Genomic DNA, 24,788 nt, shown 5'->3' on the forward strand with positions numbered 1-24,788 from the left:
AGACTGAGAAGAATATGGGCAGAGAGACCTCTGAGAAGGGCGCAGCACCTGTCAGGGGTAATCCTCAGGACAGCCAGGAGGAGGCGCTACAAGCGGTAAGGGAACCCGGTTACAGTGACACTGGTACTTTCAGTAAAATTAAGTTAAGTTAGTTTTTATTTCTTTTCACAAAATGTAAAAATGCAAATTCTACATTTTTCCCCCCAACAAATGGATATCTAGGATCCCTGGTGATTACTATATTTGATCAGTTGCATGCGATTACTGAGGCCTCAGTCCTAGAACCACTCTTCTCATGTGAGTCAAGTAACTCACCACCACACAAGTTTGCAGGATCAAGGCTTTACTGTATAACTCAGGGAAAAGGCTGTGTTCCCCTCAGCAGCCAGATATCACGACCAGGGCATGGCGGTCAGAACAGTCGTGATCAGAGACCAGGAACAGCACTGAAGGTAAAAAAGTCAGCATCAGGAACCAGGAGTCAGATCCATCACTACAGCTGACAGTGGAGTCCACCATGTTGCATAGACACCTCCTGGAACTCCACTTAGGCTTAAATAGAGTGCCTGGACCAATCAAGGATCATGAAGGAAGCTGTCAGTGAAACCTTCTGAGGTGGTGGTTCTTGTGGTGGTGCTCTCCATAGAGTCTGTGATAATGGATGCAGCCCTATCACAGCTGCTGGGTAGTAGAGTATAGATATTGGCCATCCTGTGACCTGTATTGTAGTCCCTGCAGAAACTCATACCAGAGTAACAATGGTTTAAGGTACAAATAAGAAAATACACTTATCTATAAATAATTCAACATTTTCACCCTTCTTGTTAGAAGCATTTAATAGGAAAATAGCAGATAGTTTTGTTTCCTTTTTCAGGTTAAAAATACGGCTTGTTCTGCCGCATCACTGAGATCCTTGCCTATTTTCCCCTCCATTCGTTTTCAAAAGACATTAGTGCTTTTCAAATGCTATCCCTGGCCTGCTTCTATAGTTATTTTGCTCCCAGGACATATAAGGCTGAGCTAGAAGGTGGCTGCATTTGTAGAAAGAGCAGCAAGAAAGGGGCACACACAAAGAACTACATGTATTTTATGTTTTACAGTTTTTCCTCTGTGCCATAACAGTCTTTGTTTGCTGGGAACACAGCAAAATCGTAGCATGTGATTTTATTAAAGAATTACTTTTAAAGGTCACTCTCCCCGTCTGTTCAGTCATTGGACTCTCTGCTGAGACTGTCATTAAGTATGCCAAATGAGTGCCAGTTCTGCTGGTGGTTTTGCTGATGGGGAAATCTGTCCACTAGAAACTGAACAGAGATTACGAAGGCATTTCCCAAAGGCCAGTGAACAAACCAACATTAGATAACAAAGCAAAACATTTTTTTTAAAAAAAATGTTATCTGACTGTCTTGGTGCAAACAAGCCAGCAGTTTGCAGAAAGGCACTTGTTATTCTCTACATCTCTAAGGCTACTTCACCCAGTTATCTCAGGTGCTTCTTTCATCCAGTTACCAGTAAGTCAATTAACAATACTAATCAAATCAATTCTGAAAAACCTCATGACAATAAAATGGAGTGAAAAATGCATCTACATTCAGCATTCAAAGAAAATCAACTATTTTTAAGATTCGCTCCCACCATATAGAAACAAAGAAATATGCTCAAACTCCAAACCAAAAAATAACCAACCAGAAAAAAACCCACCAACCACACACCCCCCCGCCCCCAGTTACTGGAAATTCAAAGGAGCAGGAATCATAAAATCCATACTATTAGGCAGGGGCATGTGTCCCAGCAAAGATTTATCTAACCCTGCAACCAAATCATTTATAATTCTTACTCTTTGAAGTTCCATTGCACGTGCAGCCCATAATAAAACTACATAATGAAGGGAAAATTCTGCATTCAGCTCCTGCCAGGTAGCTCTTTTGCCTTCACTATGAGCAGACTACAGCCCTAGGTAGATATGTACGACCTTACCTGTAGCAACAGTATACATGTATATACAGAAGCATACTATTTAATAGGTACACTATTACAATTGGTATGGTTAATGCTATCTGTAACTATTGGAGTAAAAATTGTATTGAGGGCAGTGCGGCTCAGGGAGAGATTGTACCTTAGAGAGAAACAAGCCTTCCTTAGGGAAGTGGTAACATATGCATGAGTTTTCCAGACAATGTCATGCCTTCACATTTTTTATACTCACAAGTATATATTTTTATACTGATTCTGTAGCTTTCATTTTACTTTCAGATTCCATTTAGAATAGATATGGGGGAAAGCCATAAAAGAAAGAAAACAATCCTTTGAAATGAACGGAAAATACCAATTTTGATCAAAGCTTTTAGTATCAGCTCTTTCTCCTACTTCTCAGTTCTCATTTTGCTCTCCTGCTGATAAGGTCATTGAAAGTATGAATTGAAGCAGGAGAGCTAAAAACCCAGGCTAAATAAACTGGGTTCTGTCACTACCGGCACATAGAAGTTTTAGTGATGTGGCTTATCTTATGACTGAACTCTCAAAAGCCTAAAATTCCACTGCAGCTAAATTAGTGTTTAACTGCTCATAAATCAATGGAGGGTTTTGAACACAAGGATTACAGAGATAGGGAGCTTCCAGCATAACAGAAGAAAATACACTCTAAGCTCTCATGCCTCTGCATTGTGAGGGAATGCTTTAGGGAAACATCTTGGGCAGAAGTTACACAGAATGAATGAAAATGAGTACTGGGAGAACTCAGGAGAACCCATTGGGCAAGAAAGCTCACCACAGTGTGAAAGGAAACAAACAGATTCATGAGCTTAATTAAAGAGCCAAGAATTTGAAGAAGAAGAAGAGAGTAGTGGATCTGGAAGTCCAATTCCCATTTATTTTCATGGGAAACAACCATACAAATCCCTTGGGCACTGCTGAAAATTTCAGCCTAATAATATAATTATTTACTTTTAAACTTAAAGATTATATGAAGGGACAGACTTTGCTTGCCCCTTCTGTAGATGTGCAAAGGGAGGTTACAAGGGGAGTCCCTTCTCCCCAGTTTACGCAGCCTGCCCTTGGCCGTGTAGCAAAGAATTGAACCAAGATCTCCCAGGTTCTAAGCTTGTGCCCTAATCACTGGAACACGCTTCCCCTCTGAGCAAAGCATGACTTCTTACATGCTCCGTGAGGCTGTGAGTTACACCTATTACAATCTGTGCCAATCTACACTGGACACCACTCAGTGTTAGCACAGTTTATAAAGCCCTTCACACAGAAGTTTAGATTAAGTATCTGAGCAATCATCTCTTTGTTTTATAAACTGATAAAATAGTAGGACTAAATAATAAAAGAAATCTTGAGACATGCATTCTTATGAGGCCCACACTGTAGTTTCTTTTTACCTGTGATTTACTGAAATTGAGGGATATGGGCATGTTATTGCTGGGGGAACACTCTTTCTTTCAGTGCTCCACCCTGTCTAGCAGGGCTTGTTTCTATTTAAATAAATAAATAAAATGGACCTGACCCCCCACTGCATCACTCCATTTTTATGCTGGGTTAATACCATTAATTTTAAACCACTTTTTAAAATATATGGTCAATATTGCTTGTTCTGTCATTAGATGTCTAAAGCTAAAGTCCTCATCCTGCCACCTATAACCATTTGGATTGTATGTCAAACCTGTGTCATCCAAATTAACACTCTGAACATTAAATCTCACCCACTTTGGATAAAAATGCTACTTTTGTGACTCAGTATATTTTACTAATAGGGTTAACCCAATGTAAAACAGGAGTAACCCAGTGGTGAATCACACTGAATAGCTGCTGAAGAACACTAAAAGGTTTTGCTGATCTGTTAAAGGCCCTGGCCTATGGGATGCAGCAGTTAAATAATGCAAATAAAAGACTTCACCATTCTATTGGGGGGATGACAAGACCAAAAAAACAGGTAGTCCCATTCATTCAAATCACTTAGTTGATTATGCAAGTGCTTAAAGCTAATCATGTGTATGAGTGCTCTGCTGGATCAGGGCCTTAGCTTGTGGAGTAGATACATAGACTAGTTCCAAAAATTATCTTTACCACATACAGTCCTATCTGTGATGTTGGCAGACCAGGTGCCAGCTCATGCCAAGGCCCCTTGCTTCACTGAACACTGATAAATGCATAGCTGGAAACCAGTCTGACTCAACTGTGTGTCAGCAGTGTTAAAATAGTTGTTAAGTTTATAAAAAAGTATTTAGACTTGATTAAATGCTTGTAGAATGCTGCATATGTTGATCTCACTTATAACTACACCATGGGTTACAGATGTTATATTGAGTATTTGCATTGCAAACCTCTGTAACCGTGTAACTCAAACAGAAAAACATTAATGTTAAGTGCTCATCCTGCACAAAAGAAGGCCCATTGAAACCAAATGAGGCATTGTGAAACATCAAAGGACAGAGACTTTGTCAATTGCCCCCACACACACACACACACCCCCATGAAGAGGAGACAAGTGCCAACACCTGCCCCATCAATTTGAACTCTGGGGGAAAGGAATAATTTTGGGGCAATATTTTTAAGCATAAGCAAGGGATCCCCAAGCTGCTTAGTGTGGGTTAGCCCTAAAGGACATATAGAGCTGCATATATAGTGGCTACTATCACTTTTTGGATAGTAAGACTAACTCTTGTGTGCATATGTTTACCTGCTTTAGCCTTGTAAATAATGTGTTTCTTTTTCATAGTTAATAAATCTTTAGTTAGTATTATAGGATTAGCTACAATCTTTGTCTTTGGTTTGAGCTCTGAGGAACAAGAGACCTGGGATAAGTGACTGGTCCTTTGGAACTGGGAGTAAGCTGAACATTGCGATTGTGTGTAAGGGACCATCTACCACAAAGGCAAACTTGCCTAGTTGGCAAGATAAACCAGCATAGCCAAGGGGACTGTCTATGTTTCCATGTTACGGCTGCTATAGTGCTTGAGGAGTTCACACTTGATATTTGGTTGATGAAATCTAAGTATGGAACCCAGAACCATTTGGGGGTTTGTGGCCTGTTTCTTAACAGTTTGCCCTGAGGTTGGCACTCACAGTCATGAGCCACTCCAGACAGCTTGACAGACATGCGTAGACTACTTAAAAAATAATCTGTACCACAACCTGCTGTTTCTTCCCGCCTTGTGTAGCCATTTAGGTACAAAGTGGGAGTAAAATGTTACTAAATCCGAATGGCAACATCTTACGCTCACTTGGCAGAAGTGTAAATGACTACACAAGGTGCAAGCCAGTGGAGAATCAGGCTCTTTTTCTGTCTGTGTGCCACTGCTGATAACTCTCCAGGACTTTAGACCAGCTGTTTTCTTTGCTTAGGGACAGTTGACAAAATGTTATACTAGGGTCTCTAGTGCATCATTTTGATATATTTTTTCTTATGCTCCTATGGTCTGATCTCATTTACACCTCTTCCTTTATCATATGGTGCTGGTGCTCAATGCTGATGTAACTATCAGGCCAACCAATCATGTCCACAATATTAGATTGGATGCAGTGGTGCAAGTAGAATTCATTTCTTACCGATACGCTGCACCAGCTAAAGGGAGGGAGGGCACGTGACCTGCCCACGTGACCCCCCACATGACTCCTCCTCACCCCAACCCCAGCCCGGGGCCCAGCACTCTCCTTCTCCTTTCCCCATCCCATATTACCTGGGTGGGCGCTCTGTCCTCCTCCTGCTGTGCCAGAGACTTCTGAACTGCAGGGCTCTCCGGAACCTGCAGTGGCAAAATGAGCAGAACATGGGGCTGCAGACCCTGGACAGGACTCAGGAGACACAGCTGCAAGGAAGGGCTGGGGGTGGTACAGCCACACCAGAGGAGCTGTCGGTGTGGGGCCACACCTCCTGTGTCTCTCCAGTATGGAGTATTGGCTATAAATATCTTACTGGTACAGTGTACCAGATCGGAACACCCTACTTGCGCCACTGATTAGATGAAAAAACATCTGAGACATGATCCAAATGTTTTCATGGTACCTTAGTGAGTACATTATTGATGAGAGAACAAGAGACATTTGAAAGTATAGAAAAAGCTTGGGAACCCCTGGCTTAGAAATATTGCCCTCTCCAAATTCCAAGCAGCATAGTGATAAAGACTATCTCCTGGAGATTATAAATCTATGTAGGTATATTTAAATTATATTTATACACATGGATATGCCTAACAATAACCATTTTCCAACTAAAAGCCCACAGCTAGCCCTATGTAAGTAACACCATATTTATTGCTTGTTACATGTAAGACATTTTATATTAAATTGGTATGGGAGAGAGAACCTTTTTAGTCTTTCATGTTCATGTGGGGGGAATAAGAGGAAATTAACACTTCAGATATTTAATCTCAAACCCAATGTTTAGTATGTCCTGTCTATAGATATTGTTGCCTTTTTTATCAAAATAGGGGCATTATCATATTACAGTAATTTCAGCTAATTTTCCAGAGAGCTGTCTGAATGGGCAACACTAGATCCGGAGCAGTTTAAGAATGTCTTGATTAGGTTTCAAACATACAAAAATCTTTCTTAAAAATATTAAGGTAGTGCACTTGCAAAACACGCCCAAATCTCATTTTCCCCAGTGTATTAACTACTCTGTTTCCCATCCTTGGTTAGTTAATGCTGCCTACAACCCAAGGAAGCATTTCTTTATGTAAAAGGCTATGTTTGTAGGATAATGTAACAAACCCATGTACTGAAAATAGATACAATTACTAAATAAATCATACTCACATGCTGAACTGGGACTAGAAGCCTTGTTTTCTGCTCTCTCAACTTTAGTCTTTATCAAAGGAAGACTCCTTTAACTCATGCTAGTAATAGTCTCCTTGCCCTCTGAGCCAGACGCTAGAAGGCATGCATCATCATTCAGACTTCCAAAGCCACTGTATTTTATTAGGAACCAATATTTTCCAGGAAAGGAATGAGTGAACCTAAGGTGGGGAAGAGGAGGACAAAGTTTGTGTTTCACGATAGTTCTTTCCGCATAGTTTCTTTTCACTGAGTATTCAGCAAAAGTAGAATAAACTTACTGCTTGTTCTACTACTGTGGAAAAAACAGAGTAAATATGATTAGCCTATGATGGGGAAAACAACATGTGATGCCTTCTTGACCCAATTTTAAGTTACTCTTCCAATATGAGTTTTCTGGGCTCAGACTCTCCAGATCCTGCTTTAAGACATTTGTATCGGGGGAAGATAAGATATGTTTGCCATTCCTTAAGAGATGGAATGTGTTAGAGAATGAGCAGGCTGACCCAGAGGCAGATTGAGTAAATGGGCTTCTTTATTGCGGTACTTGTTCCCCTCGACCCAATTATCAAGTAAGCACTGAGTTAATCACCTCACACACTCTTTTATCTAAGTTAATATGTAAATACCTACATTTACTAAAACACCTCCAAAACTCTTATTTAGTAACATAAGCACCCATACAATGAATATTAATAGTCATATCCTGAATATAATTATCCCCACCCCTGTTTACAGTTTACAGCATTAAGTATATTCTACAGACATTTTTACCTTGAAGATATATTTCTTTGCAGTAATTGCAGCCACAGATTCCCTTGATCAGCAGTCCACAAGGAAGGGAAGAAGGGGCCATGACCCTGAGCTCGTTTATGTAGCTGGGAAAGAAAGGGAGGGGAGATAACACTTCTTTACACAAAGGGTGACAATTAGACACCCACATTCCTTATGCATCTGCAATGCTTATCAATCCTAACAAGCAGAAGGGAAGGGAGAGGGATGGCATTTTATCTATCAAGTTCAGAAATGGTTCCCGTGTGTCTACTCCTTAATGCCATGTGAGCACACCAGCGGTTTCCCAGGTCTCTACTTAACCCTTACATGTCCCAACAGAATGCAACATCAAAGTGCTCAAAAATCCTGCTGCACGAGTGTCCAAGAGCACAAAATGTTTCTTACTTTACATATGAAATGTTCAACAGCCTTTTCTAAAAGGGAGTAGGCACTGAGAGGCTGGGGAGCTGCTGGAGGCTCTCAGAAGATCTCTCAAATATCTACCACCTTGCATTAGGGAGAAGTTGGGATGGTTTCTAGTTTATGATAATTTATTCTTGCAGGAGATGACTAACAAAAATATTTCAGCAAAGATATTATTTTGCTTAAGAATGGCCTAATGGCATTCTTAAGCAATGGCAGCAGGATACGGACCCTGGACTTCAGGAAAGCAGACTTTGACTCCCTCAGGGAACAGATGGCCAGGATCCCCTGGGGGACTAACATGAAGGGGAAGGGAGTCCAGGAGAGCTGGCTGTATTTCAAGGAATCCCTGTTGAGGTTACAGGGACAAACCATCCCGATGAGTCGAAAGAATAGTAAATATGGCAGGCGACCAGCTTGGCTTAATGGTGAAATCCTAGCGGATCTTAAACATAAAAAAGAAGCTTACAAGAAGTGGAAGGTTGGACATATGACCAGGGAAGAGTATAAAAATATTGCTCGGGCATGTAGGAAAGATATCAGGAGGGCCAAATCGCACCTGGAGCTGCAGCTAGCAAGAGATGTCAAGAGTAACAAGAAGGGTTTCTTCAGGTATGTTGGCAACAAGAAGAAAGCCAAGGAAAGTGTGGGCCCCTTACTGAATGAGGGAGGCAACCTAGTGACAGAGGATGTGGAAAAAGCTAATGTACTCAATGCTTTTTTTGCCTCTGTTTTCACTAACAAGGTCAGCTCCCAGACTGCTGCGCTGGGCATCACAAAATGGGGAAGAGATGGCCAGCCCTCTGTAGAGATAGAGGTGGTTAGGGACTATTTAGAAAAGCTGGACGTGCACAAGTCCATGGGGCCGGACGAATTGCATCCGAGAGTGCTGAAGGAATTGGCGGCTGTGATTGCAGAGCCCTTGGCCATTATCTTTGAAAACTCATGGCGAACGGGGGAAGTCCCGGATGACTGGAAAAAGGCTAATGTAGTGCCCATCTTTAAAAAAGGGAAGAAGGAGGATCCTGGGAACTACAGGCCAGTCAGCCTCACCTCAGTCCCTGGAAAAATCATGGAGCAGGTCCTCAAAGAATCAATCCTGAAGCACTTACATGAGAGGAAAGTGATCAGGAACAGTCAGCATGGATTCACCAAGGGAAGGTCATGCCTGACTAATCTAATCGCCTTTTATGATGAGATTACTGGTTCTGTGGATGAAGGGAAAGCAGTGGATATATTGTTTCTTGACTTTAGCAAAGCTTTTGACACGGTCTCCCACAGTATTCTTGTCAGCAAGTTAAGGAAGTATGGGCTGGATGAATGCACTATAAGGTGGGTAGAAAGCTGGCTAGATTGTCGGGCTCAACGGGTAGTGATCAATGGCTCCATGTCTAGTTGGCAGCCGGCGTCAAGTGGAGTGCCCCAGGGGTCGGTCCTGGGGCCGGTTTTGTTCAATATCTTCATAAATGATCTGGAGGATGGTGTGGATTGCACTCTCAGCAAATTTGCGGATGATACTAAACTGGGAGCAGTGGTAGATACGCTGGAGGGTAGGGATAGGATACAGAAGGACCTAGACAAATTGGAGGATTGGGCCAAAAGAAATCTGATGAGGTTCAATAAGGATAAGTGCAGGGTCCTGCACTTAGGATGGAAGAATCCAATGCACCGCTACAGACTAGGGACCGAATGGCTAGGCAGCAGTTCTGCGGAAAAGGACCTAGGGGTGACAGTGGACGAGAAGCTGGATATGAGTCAGCAGTGTGCCCTTGTTGCCAAGAAGGCCAATGGCATTTTGGGATGTATAAGTAGGGGCATAGCGAGCAGATCGAGGGACGTGATCGTTCCCCTCTATTCGACACTGGTGAGGCCTCATCTGGAGTACTGTGTCCAGTTTTGGGCCCCACACTACAAGAAGGATGTGGATAAATTGGAAAGAGTCCAGCGAAGGGCAACAAAAATGATTAGGGGTCTAGAGCACATGACTTATGAGGAGAGGCTGAGGGAGCTGGGATTGTTTAGTCTGCAGAAGAGAAGAATGAGGGGGGATTTGATAGCTGCTTTCAACTACCTGAAAGGGGGTTCCAAAGAGGATGGCTCTAGACTGTTCTCAATGGTAGCAGATGACAGAACGAGGAGTAATGGTCTCAAGTTGCAATGGGGGAGGTTTAGATTGGATATTAGGAAAAACTTTTTCACTAAGAGGGTGGTGAAACACTGGAATGCGTTACCTAGGGAGGTGGTAGAATCTCCTTCCTTAGAGGTTTTTAAGGTCAGGCTTGACAAAGCCCTGGCTGGGATGATTTAACTGGGACTTGGTCCTGCTTTGAGCAGGGGGTTGGACTAGATGACCTTCTGGAGTCCCTTCCAACCCCGATATTCTATGATTCTATGATTCTAAATTGTACCAAATGCCAGGGTTCCCTCCCAGACTCAGGCCCTGCTTCCCAGGAGAGTTTGTCCTTTATGAAATATCTTCACCCCAACTATCCTGCCCTTCTCTTCTCATTTACATAAGCTGAACACTAAACTATACTGTCAATAAACAATCTATGTTTCCATTAATAGAGTATAAACATTTTATAACAAAATGCAGTTTAAGATAAAGGGTTTGCCTCCTTAGTTGGTTATGGTTCTGATAAATTCAGCCCCCATCTAAAGAAAAATTCCTTAATACCTACCCTAGTCCCTGTCCCCTCTTCCCCCTCCCCCTGCCAGTCTCTCTCACAGATACCCTCCACACATGCATGTACCTCTAGAAATATGAGGTTTTTATTATAGACCCAGGTCAATTACAGACATTCATCTTAAGGCTCTGTCTTTCAAACATTAAGTAAATAAGTCTGACAAAATTAGTATGAAATACAGTAGACAAGAGACTATGTAGGATCACTGGGGTGACCATATGTCCCGTTTTGACCAGAACAGTCCCTTTTTTAGGCCCTGTCTCGGCCATCCTGACTTTTTTGACAAAACTGGGCACTTGTCTCATTTTCTCTTGCAAGCTGATCTTCCGTTGGCAAGAGTAAACTGGTCAATGCACAGTTTTGCCAAAAAAGTGGGGTGGGACCCCTGGCAGGGCATGGATGAACATGTAGAAGGGTGGAGTGGGGTGAATCGCAATGCCAGCCCTGTGCTGGAGGGAGGACTAGGGAGAGCTGCTTAGGCCAGCTGGCCTGCCACACATGCATGGAGGAGGGGCCTCAGGCAGCCCAGTGCACGGAGGGACAGTGCACTGGGCCGCCTGAAGAGCTCAGAGGACCAGCCCCATGCACAGGCAGGCAGTGGGGAGGCATGGTCAAGCCCCACACGCAGGGAAGAAGAGAGCTGCAGGGGGAGGAGGTAATGGGCTTGGGCCACCAGCCCCACATGGGCAGGTAGTGAGGGGGCTCAGAGAATCAGCCCTGCATGTAGGCAAGAGAGTGGAAGGGGGAGAGGGTAGTGGGTGCGTGTTGGAGAGGGGGAGGGTGACCTCAGGCTGGCCCCACGTGGGCGGGAGGCAGGGAGGGCTCGGGTTGGCCCTGCGCCGGGGGTGTATATCTTGGGCCGGCCTGGGGTGTCCCATTTTCCCTTTGAGAAAATATGGTCACCCTAAGAATCACCTCACACCGTAGAAAAGCAGCTACTTCTGTGTCCAACCAAAGAACCTATTTAACAGCACACAATAATTGTTTAGGATCAGGAACATACCATATCCAAGTGAAATTGTACCTAAGTGGTTAGGATTTATCCAGGATACCTGGTTAACATCCCTTATCCTTAAAACCATAATCTTTTGGTTACACCAGGTTAGGGCCTCACTTTTACATTTAATCTGAAAGAAGCCAACTTCAGCAGCACAGCACCGGAAGCATTATTTCAGTACTGAACAACAGGAAAGAGGATCTCCTTCTGAATTACTCATGCAACTTCATGCAATGTTTGGGCATTCTTTAGAATACTTTTTCCCACTGCAGTAGTGAGCAGTTCGAATCCTACTCTGTTTATGAGGTCTAATAAGATCATAGCACAAGGAAACACAACTGCAGACTTCCTTCAAATAGATGGGAAATCAAAACTAAACATACTATGCTGTTTAGGAGTTATGGAACCAGAAATCAATAATTCACAAAGAGCTTGGATTTATGAAACTTGGATTATTTCAAAACAAGCCACATCACAAAGACAAGTTCAGCCCTATTGGTGACATATTGACAAGCTCCCCATTTGGCTTATACTTTGTAACAAATCCCTCGGGCAAGAAAGCCAAATCTCATTAGGCAGATTCTTCAAGGTGTCACTCTTATTTAAGATGGATGTCATTTGGCTAGTTATTATGCCTAATAAAAGTACTGTGCACATACTTGGAGCTTTGCTGCTTGATAAAGTCAAAGCAAGCTAGGTAAAGGGATTTTGACATAAGCATTCATTAAAATATAGCCTACTCTACTCTCAACTAAAATAGGGCAGGGTTTTTTTTCTTCCTTTCATCATCTGCACCAAGAGCAATGTGCAGAAAGTATTCATAGCTGCAACAGTCCTTGAGAAAAAAATCGATACAGTAAATAATGCAATACTTTTCTGAACCAACAATTACATTTAATACACTAAGAACAAAAGGTTACTTGATAAAGAAAGGTCATTTTTTTTATTGGAAGGCTGTATTATGGTGTTCTTGTCTAATAAAAGAAGGGAGGTCACATATAACTGCTGTAACAAGAGTAATAAAATATAGAACTTTACAAAATGCAAACAAAATCTGACCATGTACAAAATCTGTCATAATGTCCCATTAGAGCACAGCAGGGTTAGTCAGGTTCCTCTTCTCTGCAGAGAGTGTATGCTAGGGCTAGAGATAGCTGAAGTAACCTTCCAGAACAATTTAGTTGCCTTACAGAGAGGATACCTTCTCTTCATTTCCACCAGCAGATCTTTCTAGTGTCTAGCCAAGATACATGTGCAGGGCACTACAGACTGGATTTGACATCAACTGTAGCTGGCCACTGGACAGCTTGGCTGCATACATTGATTTGAACTTGGAAACCTGATGACTGTCTCCCACCGACTATGGACATCCTGACCAGTCCCATGTATTATGAAAGCATTTGTAACACTGATTAAGCATTATGAATATGATAAAGTAGTTATTCACCAATTGGTCCTTAAAGTGTGTGCCTTTTACTTTAAATAGGTCAAAGGATTTAGTACTCTATTTAGCAGAAGTGTCTGTTCATAATTTTGCTAAGACTATACTCAGAGGAGAATCTCCTCACCAATGAGAAAATGCTTAGAAGAAATTCACTTCTTCAGGAAGCAATTTCAGGGGAAAAAACATATGCAATTAAACCACCATATGGTTTTTCAGCTTCATGAGTGATAAGCAGCACAGGCAAACAAAGTGCAAGGGCATAAATATTAAACAGATACTGATTCTTTTGTTTTTATGACACATAAATCAGGATTTGAAATCTACTAAAGAAGTTTAGGGTAATAAGACATATTGATATGAGCCATACAAAAACAAACAAAAAAAAAAACAATGATCAAGTAATGCTAAGAGTTCCACTTCTATTCACAAAAACAAGAATGAAGGCTGCAATTTTGTCCTTAATTCAGCCTACTGTACAAAACTCGTGCCTCTGTACACAGCCAGAACAAGGCCTATGAAGTATTTACCTGCCCTTTATGTGCTCAAAATAAGGTACCAAGCGTGACTTCAGTGGTACAACCGATTTTTTACTGGTCCTCTACAAAGAGGTGAATTTCACCGTTGGGGACTTTTTTTTATAAGAAAACAGAGGTTTTCATAAGTTATCATTCAGATTTATGAACCTGATCAAAAGCTATTTCTATCAGTTTTCACCCATAACCCCATTTTTTTCATCATGCAACATAATGGTGACAGTCTACCCTGGAAGAAATAGCAAATTTGTATTTATTTGCTGTAAATGGAAAGGAGTAGGTTTTTCCCCCCATGGCAAAACCAGCAAGCATCATTTTCAAAACTCCTCATTAGTGGTGTGGGTTGTTGGATTTTATTTTATTGCACTAGTGGTGTGATATTTTTCATATAACTATTTAGAATATTTTGAATCAAAAGGAACAATATAAAACCAAATGAATGGTTTCTAATATTCAGCAATTGGAAAAGTGTGCATTTTCTAATCCTCTCATCACTGAAGAATGAGCAAAATCCCTTCAGTGAATCTATGTCTCTTGAGAGAAAAACCAAGAATGAAAGATTTCATCCTCAAAGGTGAACATTCTGGAAGGCTCTTGGTGTATGAAAAGAGGGGGTTATATGACAACTGTCTTGCAGTCGTGTCCATGGTAATCTCTTTTGGGCAATTGCTATGATACTTTCTAGAGGTGGGCAACTGTTATTCTTTAATGTAGGCATATGATCAAAAAATCCAACTGAAATGGAGCTACCTCCCGAGAAAATTCACAAGAAAAGGCAGAATTATACAGTATCAAAAAGGATTTTATCTAAATGAGCACAGAGTTTAGAGCATTTATATTTATCTGGATGGTGACTGTGACCATCTTTAAAATATCAGTAACATTTTGTAAAAAATCCCAAGCTTTATCTTGAACACAATGTACCATTTTCTCAGAATAGATGTAATATTTGCTTTGCCTTACAATCTTATAAAAGGGTAAGTTATACAAGAAAAGACACACACACACACACACACACACACACACACACACACAGATGGTTCAGCTCTACATCCCAAAAGCCAGAGGACAGCTGAAATTGCTATTGTATTCTGACAGGTTTCAGAGTAGCATGTTAGTCTGTATCCGCAAAAAGAAAAGGAGTACACAAGTACTCCTTTTCTATTGTATTCTGTTACTGTTCTTACACAGCATTTGAATGCCTTCCAGAAGCAAAGGAAGTGCTGTGACTAGCATCTTTCACATGTTTTGTTCTTTGTCTTTTCCTCTACCACAGGGGAACCTGTGTGGTTTTTTTAAATTATATATTTACACTGTGCTATGTTTTTGAACAAAGAAGAGCACCTTTAATTGAAATGGAAGGTGGTAAAGTCTGGTTCTTAGTTTGTTCCTCAGTCGTGGACAATCTCCCAAGAAAATTCTGTCTCCTGTACGGAGGCATTTACTTTTGGGGTAGAAAGTGTCATCATGCCCAAGGAGTGGAGTTGTAAACTGGGGTCTTCATTCTGGAGCTTTGGGCCCTAGTTTAGGTATCATGGGTCTTGGCCATTAAGCACATGAAGTGCTTTTGATGGTATATCTTATTTCACTGAAGAAACCTGTATAAACTATGACTAGCAAAAAGTACTTTTTTGCCAGTCTAAGATGTATCTACACCAGGAGGGTTTCCCAGGATAAATATGCAGCCAAACCTTTTCTAGCTTAGAATAGGCTTCAGAGAGCTGCTCTTTGGTGATTATACTTTGGTGTCTGAGCTGAGGTTTCTGCAAGAGGATTGCCTATGTGTCGTTTGTGTGATCATCTCTTCTGCAGGAAAACAAAACTTGTGTCATTTTTGTAAATAAAGAAATTACACTAGAAAATATTCTGGGTCACCAATTTCTCCTGCAATGGAAACAGACCTACAAGGCCCCAAAGTTTGCTGTCACACTTTGGAAGAACAGGAAAATTGACCACATCAGTGGTTCTCAAAGCCGGTCCGCCACTTGTTCAGGGAAAGCCCCTGGCGGGCCGGGCCAGTTTGTTTACCTGCCTCATCCTCAGGTTTGGCCGATCGCGGCTCCCACTGGCCGCGGTTCGCCACTCCAGGCCAATGGGGGCTGCGGGAAGCTGCGCGGGCCAAGGGATGTGCTGGCCAAGGGAGTAGAGAACCGCAGCCAGTGGGAGCCGCGATCAGCCGAACCTGCAGGCGCAGCAGGTAAACAAACCGGCCTGGCGCGCCAGGGGCTTTCCCTGAACAAGCGGGGGACTGGCTTTGAGAACCACTGGACCATATGATAATGTCTAGCCAACCACAAGCCAGGAATTCTCTTGTCTGTAGCAATGATATTTACATCATCTCAGGGGAGCATTTGTAAGGGTTAATTCATTTTTGCAAAGTACACTGGCTATATGAACCCAATTTTGAAAATTAGCTCTAAATTTTGTTGGCACAATTCTACATCTAGCTACCTGATTCTACCTGTCAAACACCTAAACGTTAGCATTTCTGAATTTAGTCTCTGTTCCTGAATTGTTAGATTTTACAGTTTTCTAAAATCTATTCATTATAATACAGTATTTCCTGAATTTCTATGAATAATTCTTGGTCTGTATGCTATTCATGAACATTTTTGTGAGCTTCAATTCAAACTTTGAGCTGTGTTTCTTAAGTATTGACTGCCCACTAAAGTCACACAGTATTGTTTCTATCTGGATTGGATAAGCATAAGTGAGAGAATCAGATTTCTAACATGAACACTGTTGTGAACAACTTCAAAATTCACTTTCCGTACATAAATAATTTACAATACTTGGCTTTTTGGTATTTGCTGCTTTAATTAATATTTCTACTAGTAAACACTTTTACTAGAATATTCACAGAAAGTGAACACAAAAAAAGGACACAAAATACATGTGAAATGTACATATTTTATTTTTTGAGAATATTTACCAAATGATTGGGGTTTTCTTAGTATTTTTTAAACTATTCACCCAGCTGTGATGGGCAGTTTCCTCCTTTTGAAAATTATTCCATGCAGGAGACTGCTGTTTTGACGTTAACCTGGTTCTGCAAAATTATAAAATAGATCTAGGAGTTATTCCTCCATGGGTAGCTATCTAGCTTGACCTTATGCTATTCTTTACAAAGAATTAGTTTCCCTATCTGTAAGTGCACCTTTTTTTTACCTTCTGCTCCTCCCTATAATTCTCCCTCACTTATTTATTCGTGCACCCATCAATACATGACTCAGAGCTGTGCAAAATTTTGCATCTTAAATTAAACCTGACAAATTTCGCCCTTTTCCTGACTTTCACTGCTCTAAACGTAGGGAAACATCTGTGCACGTTGCAGCAGGGAGAGAGAAGCAGCATGAGAATGGGAGGAAGATCACAAGTAAACCAGAAGAAGGGTAGGCACAAGTATAGCCTCTCTGAACACTCTCCTCATGACCACTTCAGAGGCAGCTGAGGTAGTATATAGAGTAAAATCCTAGCTCAATGGCAGGACTTCCATTTACTTTAGTGGGGCCATGATTTCACCCCTCATTTAAAAGTCAGAGCTTCAGACAAGAGGAAAAATAAGCAAGCTGTTCACCCACCTTCATCACCATAGCTACTGAAATAGCTGCACATCCTCACAAGAAAATCCAAATGATGGAATAGCAGAATAATAAGTGTGGTCAGAGCTGCTCTGCTCTCAATCCAGTTAAAGACTATGGATGAGATTCACCTGATTTGAGGGCTCAAGAGAGATTTCAGTGGTTCATGGTATTGGTTCTCTGCACAGGAGTAGACCCTATTGGTTCATAATTTGCCAGTGTTAGTCTTTGTGCTCTCTCATTATAAAAATGCTCCATTATTGACTTTGCTCAGTTTCTGCAGGACAGAAGGGGGCAGAAGAGTCAGTTGTGGGTGCATGATCCACTGGACCTTGGGTAGAATAGAGCAGTCTGTTCATTCCATTCCACCCCCTCTGAACATCCCAGCATCAACTTCTCTGACTGCACACCTGATGGAGACCTCCTATGTGGAGAAGCACCAGATGGGAAGATCCAGCCAGCTCCCAGCCCCCTTTCATAGACAGAAGGGCACAAAGCACACTGTAAAATCGGGCTCTATATATTTATGCCCGGGACATTTTTCCCACAGACAGAAAGTAATTTCGTACAATTTGTATTTTCCTTAACAGAAAAGAGTGACTGGCTGCCTCTGTAAACTGCACCATTTATCTACAAGTGCCATATTCACAGCACTTCTCTCATTTCATCAAATGTGTATGAAATGCCGCAGTTTCCACAGAGGCCTTTGGTAACTGAACAAACAGAGTAAACAATATACTGTAATGCTGCAGAAATGTCTCAAGGGGGAGGGTTCTTGAGAAAAAACTTCAAGGCAAAGAGTGGGTCTGCTTGACTAAATGAAAGGTTGTGAGGTGATGCTGCAGAGGGTGCTCTCTCAGAGGCGTGCCCTCCGCTAGCCAGCAATGGCCCAACAGGCCACAACTACATCCTTTCTTCAAGGGTCTCAGCAATTATTCCACTAGTGCATTTTAACATAGAAAGCACTCCTGCTGCCAGATTTATTTATTAATATTCCAAATAACTCTGCCCACAGTCCTAAAGCAGACCTTAATATCCCAGTGTGATGCCCCCAGTCAATCCATTCTTCTCTCCCCCAGGTTCATCTAGTCCTCCATTTCCTTTTCCTGGGCACAGGCCCTCAGTGTTCCATTAAAAATGAAAGTTAACCAAGATAATATCCTCCCATCCCAGGGTAATTCCAGTCTTTTAATATTCCATATCTGCCTTACATGGGCTACTTTTTTTCAAAGTGTTTCAAGCAACTTCTCAGACACTCTTTTTGTGACTTCCATTCCACGGGGATCATTGGTTTCAGAGTAGCAGCCATGTTAGTCTGTATTCACAAAAAGAAAAGGAGTACTTGTGGCACCTTAGAGACTAAAATTTATTTGAGCATAAGCTTTCGTGAGCTACAGCTCACTTCATCGGATGCATTCCGATGAAGTGAGCTGTAGCTCATGAAAGCTTATGTTCAAATATATTTGTTAGTCTCTAAGAGGATCACTGTTGACCATGAATGCCTACCTCAGGGAAGACCATCAGAAAACAGGGCAGACACCCCAAACTGGTGGTGATGTGTTCTATAATTAGATTTCATCGAGCCAGTAACAAATGTGAGCGCCTGGATCATTATACCAGTCTTGTCATGGAGCCACAGACAGTTCCCTCAGATTCTCCAGTATGTCTTGCTACCCAGACAAACTGGATTTAGTGATAAATGGTCACTTCCACCAAAGATCACATCACATTTAGGTTGTTCCCAGTCCCAAGAGACCAGTCACTTACCCCTGATTAAATGGTACTCTAGCTCTTACAGCAAAGACAACACCAGTAGCCAATTCTGCAGTAAACTAACTAGAGAGTTATTAGCTAAGAAAAGGAAATGAGAGTTATTGAGAGGTAACTGCAGGTAAATATATATGTACAGGTGAGTCACAGTCTAATTCCAAATGGTAGCAGTGATGTAATAAACTGCCAGTTTCCCAAAAGTCTCCCAGGACAACCCAGAAACTCTGGGGATCTCTGTCTTCTTGTTCAGTTATTCTGCTCTGTTAGAATCCAAGCAGTCCAGAGATGAAGGATCTTTCCCTGAATCCATACTCATAGCTTCTTCTCACAGAAAACAAGCTGACAGGGCCACTACCCACGTGGGCATTTCCCTTTGATGATGAAGAGCGAGGAATGCATTTTGAGTCTTTGACCTCCAATCACACACAATGGCCACTTGCTTTGAGGTTAGCACTTTTCTGTTAAAGTTCTTTATTTGCATTTCACAAGGCTTCTTTCTTGTGTGATGGGTTATTTACTTAGAGATATACACAATGTAAATGTTTGCTATTACATTATAGCAGGATACAGATAAGTGAAAACAATGCATGTAACATCCCATTAGTTTTCATGAAGTTTAAACACCAAATACACTCATCTACATTTAAAAATCACATTTATCTATACTAATACACAGGTGACTTGACCTGGGCCTTTGGCATGAGCTGGCACTGGTCTGCCAGCATCACAATCACTACAGGAGCTGACTCCCCTCCTGCCACTCTCTTCAGGGCTTTTCCCCAAAGCTCCCCTCCTAGCTCCTTTCTAAGACTGCCCTTCTGTGGCATTTGTCCCTTGCAGCTGCCTCTGTGCTACTCTCACCATACCCTTAAGTCAGGTACCATCTTGTCCCTCATTTAGGGCCCATACCTTTCCAAGAGATGATTTCCTGCTGTTTTAAGATGTGATAGTGGGACTATTAAAGGGTGGGTAACATTTGAACACAGACACTCATAAGCCAAAGCTCAAAGATATAGCTGGGCCACATACCATCGACAGCTTTAAAAAACAAACAGCACCAGATTAAAGTTAACTGGCCCTTTCACAGCAAACAAGTATAAAAATGCACTGTGGGGATATCATGTTCCTGGCTGTTTAAACCATTGAGCAAACAAGCTGCCACATTAAGGATGAGCTGTAAGTGAGAGAGAGTCAATGCAAGATGGCCTGATAAAAATTAGTAACAGTAATCCTCTCACTTTAAGGCATAGCTAAGTACATTCAAACAGGTAATTTTCCATTAAAAAGGGTATATTCAAAGCAAAATTCTGAACCCAGATTTGATATCTCCAAATGTGAACCCTAAATAAGCAGGGATGCAAAAGTAAAGAGTTCATTGTCACACTCTGTGATAGGTAGTTATACAGTTCCTGTAGTACCTGAGTGCTTTACAGTCTTTAATTTATTGATCCTCATACCAGTGAGGAAGGGCAGTGCATAGAGAAATAGGGAGGCTAAGTGACTTACCCAAGGTTACACAGGAAGCCTGTAACTGAGCGGGGCCTGGAATCCAGGATTACCAAGTCAAATGCTAGTGCCCTAAACATTGGACCATCTCCTGTCCATTTATCATCAGTTTGTTTTCTCAGGCTGAAAAATGACATCACTCTGAAAATCCAGATGACAAGACAGTCCAAGCACTGAACGTGCAAGGGCAACAGGGCAATTGTTTATCATCACCATGCTAATAGTCTTTTACTCCTTGTTTAGAATGATCTCCTAAGTGGCAACTGTGACATTTTGGGGTTCAACCCAGCTCAGTGAGGGGTTCTATCACCACCTTCCCTGTAACCCTTGGTGCCTGCTCTGCTGCTGTGGCTTACAGCCCAGATACCAGCAGACAAGCATGCAGGTCCCTGAGCATCTGTGTGCTGGGCAGCCCTGGTTCAGCACTCTGACCCCAGCAGCCTGCCTACAGCACAACAGGCCCACCCTGGTAGCCACCAGCCTTGGTTACCACTTGCAGGTGACCCCAACACATTCCCAGTCCCAAATTTCCCCAAAACCATCTGCCCTGAAGCATCCATCCCTCTCCTGCAAGAGTCAGGGATGTAATAAGGTCCATTGTTCCTTTAAAGAGACAAAAGCACTGGTGTTAACAGTCACTTCAAATCAAACACAGCACTGGGTTGGTTCAGATTAAAAGTAAAACAACTTTATTAACAAGAAGAGAGATGTTAAGTAGTTCAAGTACAAGATAAATATGGTTACTAGCAAAAAAAAAAAAAGGCAAAATACCCTTTCTAGTGGCTAAGACAACTAAAAAAGTTACAGTCTTGGATTAAGGTAAATTTCTTACCAGTCTTTCTTTTTTCCAGCCATGACTGATGTTCTCTCAGTCAGGACCTTCCACAGAAATACAAAGTGCTGGTTTTCCTTGTCTTCATACAAGAAAGGGGCCAAAATGGCTCTCTGTTTCCCTTTACCTTTTTTCAGAGTTGACTGTCTTGACTATCAAGAGGCAGGATGACTTTATGTTGTTCTTCCCATCCTATGGGCTTCCCATCCCCCTGATTATTTGTATAAAAATGGGGCTTTGATTACACAATACTCAGTGAGTTATTAGTTTTCCAATGATATATTACATGTCACCTTTGGGGTATATATCATGATAACAGCATGTTAGGTGTAGTGAGCATGTCAGGCCTGACAAGAGCTGCTGACAGAGTAGTGAACCAATGGTGGCACTCCTCTGTGCCACATCAACATACATATATTGACCAACATAGGTGATTGGATAGACCCCAGAGATATGCTGTAAATCAAATCCCTTGTTCATGACACAAAATTGTCAATCAACATCTACCTGTATTGAGTCCTATCTTCTAACTAGGACTTGATATACTGGAGGAGAGTTCTAGATGCACCAGCTCCCTTAGTTGCTGAAGCAACAATCAATTGCAGCCATAGCTGCTGAATAATCCAGAATGATCAAAACAGGTATCTGACCCTGATCTAAAACATCAGCTCATTTTAACATGGATGGTCTTATCTCCAAAATGGAAACCAGAGTCCAGACTGGTACCATCTGATCTTATTGGTATCTAAGTGCACCTGGGACTGAATATTCACCAACTGAACCATTGCACACAGAGGAGAGTTAAGACTTGATGGTAATTGGCTGGGGTCCAGTGGCAAGAGAAGATTTCTTGAAGAGAGTTGCACCTGCATGACTGAGATGGTTGATATTCTCTTTTTGATAACATGACACCAGAAACTATACTGATCACTGAAGTCCTTTTACTCTCTGAGAAACCCCCAGCAAATGACTGCATCTTGCTTAGTACCAAGAGAAGTTTGGTCACTTCTAGCAGAATAACAACTCATCCTCCTCTGTAAAGAGAAGAAAAAGAAATAGCTGCTATCCATTTTCAGCTATAATATATTCAGTGTGGTCTGCTAAAGATTACACAGAAAAAGTAGAAGGTGTGTTTATCTTCCAGATCTAATCAATAAGCTTCAGCAATCCACTTCAAATTCTTGAAATGTTAAGTTCAAGTGCTGTTTTATTTGTATTTTATGTAGAAGGCTTCCAACACCTACTCAAAAACTCACCCGCCAAAGAGCAAAACTCATTTCAACTGGTATTTATGGGTGCAATTACAATAGGCAGATTTATGCTATGGATCTATAGTGTCGAGGGACCACTATAGAGTCTAGCCTCTCCAAAAAAACCCACAAACTCACAAAAATCACACACACTCTCCCCAGCTGACATCCGCCTGGCACAGATGAGGGGTGTTACCTGTCAGGTAACCACTGCTCTAACCTACACCAGCTGGTAACTCAAGGGACTGTCTGCCAGCTGAGAATTGCTGGAGTGCAGAAGTGCTCTGGTTACTCTCCCTCTCTATTCCAGCTTGCCCTCCTTACCAGGGCTGGGCTGGTGGGGTGCCATGCAACCCACCTATGCTGGCTACACACCAGCAGAGACCTTCTCATTACCAATGTTATTCTTATTTTGCCACATTTGGTCAGCATCCAACACCTTTACACAGCCTGAGCAGCACAAAGGGCCACCTTGGGGGAGATAATCTGGGCCTATAGATGCAGAACTCTCCAAGTCCAGATCCCTGAACAAATCAGCATGGCAAAGCCCCACACAGTAGCTGCTCTGCCCAGGTAGAGGATAGAGGAGACTGCGCTTGAGGCAGATGGAATCTCTCAGGGGCATGATCAGTGCACATGTAGCATGTGCCGCCTGCTCCATTCATTAGGATGGAGCAGATTGTTTCACCTGGATGCTGGTCTCACTCCAGGGCTTCAATGGCACCACGTTCCTATTTCATCCCCATCCCTCCCTGCCCCCTTTTCTCTGGTCTGCTCCCAAGGATGTTGGAGGAGCAAGAGGGAGCAGGCCCTGTGCTTTGAAGAATGCAAGAAACACAGGTACCGCTACTGCAAGATGCCCTTGCACACCCATTCAGCTGGAAATGGGGGAGTCTTGTGCTCCCTTTCATGGCCATGAGGCATTTCACCTGTGTAAACTGACAATAGTCCCCATGGTCTACCACCCAAAGTGTTAAAATGTGGATTTGATTTTCCACCTTAAACTCCTGAAATTGTTTTTTTCTCATTTTTATAAAACTGATTTAATTGAAAATGTAACCCCTAAAATACCACTCTTCCCTTTAAGTCATCCCTGTTTCTGTTACATCAGTACATTGATAAAAAGAGACCAAAATATTACAAGCCAATTATGTTTCTGTCAGAATGATGCAAACCCATTTGACTGCACGTGTTGTACCAGATTAGTCTGTGATGTAACTCCACTGAAGTCAATGGAGTGACCCCCATCATCAACGTGACGCAAGATCATTCAATAAAAAAATGCAGTTGGCACCACTACAATGTTGACATGTATCATTTTCAAGTTACTGAAAATATCATGGTAAATGTATTTCCCCTTATAAGTGTAACCCTTCTGCTAGATGCCAATAGTAGCAACAAGGGCTAAGTTCAGTCATTTTTTTAAATGAGTAAAACCATGACTCCCCACCCAGAGTCATACTCCTACATTAGGGTCTGAAAATTAAAATCTCTCATGTCACCTTTGCAGGTGTTTCTTCCCCACTTACAAGCACTCAAAATCCTTTAGAAACATGGGACCATTTATTTGGGGAAAGGGGGAAATCAGTGAAAAGAAACTTGGAAACCCTGTATATATATATCTGCATATAAGAAGTCTGAACAGTCCCAATCAATACATCAAGAGTTTGGTCAACCCCTCATCCCAGAACACAAATATCCAACTTATGAGAAGTCCAGAACTCTGGATCACCATGCCCCACTCACCTAAAACCCAGTTCACTGTCTGTCTCAGTAGTTCTTCTCTGCTGCAGTCCTGAGAGAAGTGTTCTACTTCATCCTACTCTGATGAGCATCTACATGGTCCAGTTCAGTGTCTGAGGCAGCTCAGCACTGCTACCACGGGTCAAGGCAAGCCATACCATGGAGCCAGCTCAACTTCTTCTGCCACTAATCCAGCCCAATTCAATCTCCAGGTGGGGAACCCAGAGTAGAGCAGAACTTTGAACAGAGTCACTGCCTGAAGTACTCCTCTTTCTTATTTGCTGAGCCCAAGTTTTGTTATCCAACCAAAGTCAATTACTCAAAAAAGCCAGGGTGACCCCCTCACCCTGGTCTTCTCCTGTACAATTCCTATGCTGTTTCATGTGTACAGTAGTGATTATAATCTATTAGGACATTTACACATCAAAGCAAACAAATTCCAAACCAAAAACCTCAGCAGATGAATTTATGGGT

General features: G+C 42.1%; 1 long non-coding RNA gene across 2 annotated transcripts; it reads right to left on the reverse strand.

Annotated features, from left to right (window-relative positions):
* Nucleotides 1-208: 208 nt before the first annotated feature.
* LOC122464859 lies at nt 209-24,722 on the reverse strand. 2 transcript variants are annotated; one of them, XR_006289252.1, is made up of 4 exons: nt 24,318-24,722; nt 7,549-7,652; nt 6,757-6,956; nt 209-732 (listed from the first exon to the last, which is right to left on the reverse strand). It is a non-coding gene; the product is annotated as an uncharacterized LOC122464859 (long non-coding RNA). The 2 variants fall into 2 exon arrangements; XR_006289253.1 differs by lacking the exon at nt 209-732 and adding an exon at nt 5,719-5,744.
* Between the last annotated feature and the right edge of the window lie 66 nt (nt 24,723-24,788).

The sequence above is a fragment of the Chelonia mydas genome, chromosome 3, assembly GCF_015237465.2.
Source record: "Chelonia mydas isolate rCheMyd1 chromosome 3, rCheMyd1.pri.v2, whole genome shotgun sequence".
Classification (NCBI taxonomy): domain Eukaryota; kingdom Metazoa; phylum Chordata; order Testudines; family Cheloniidae; genus Chelonia; species Chelonia mydas.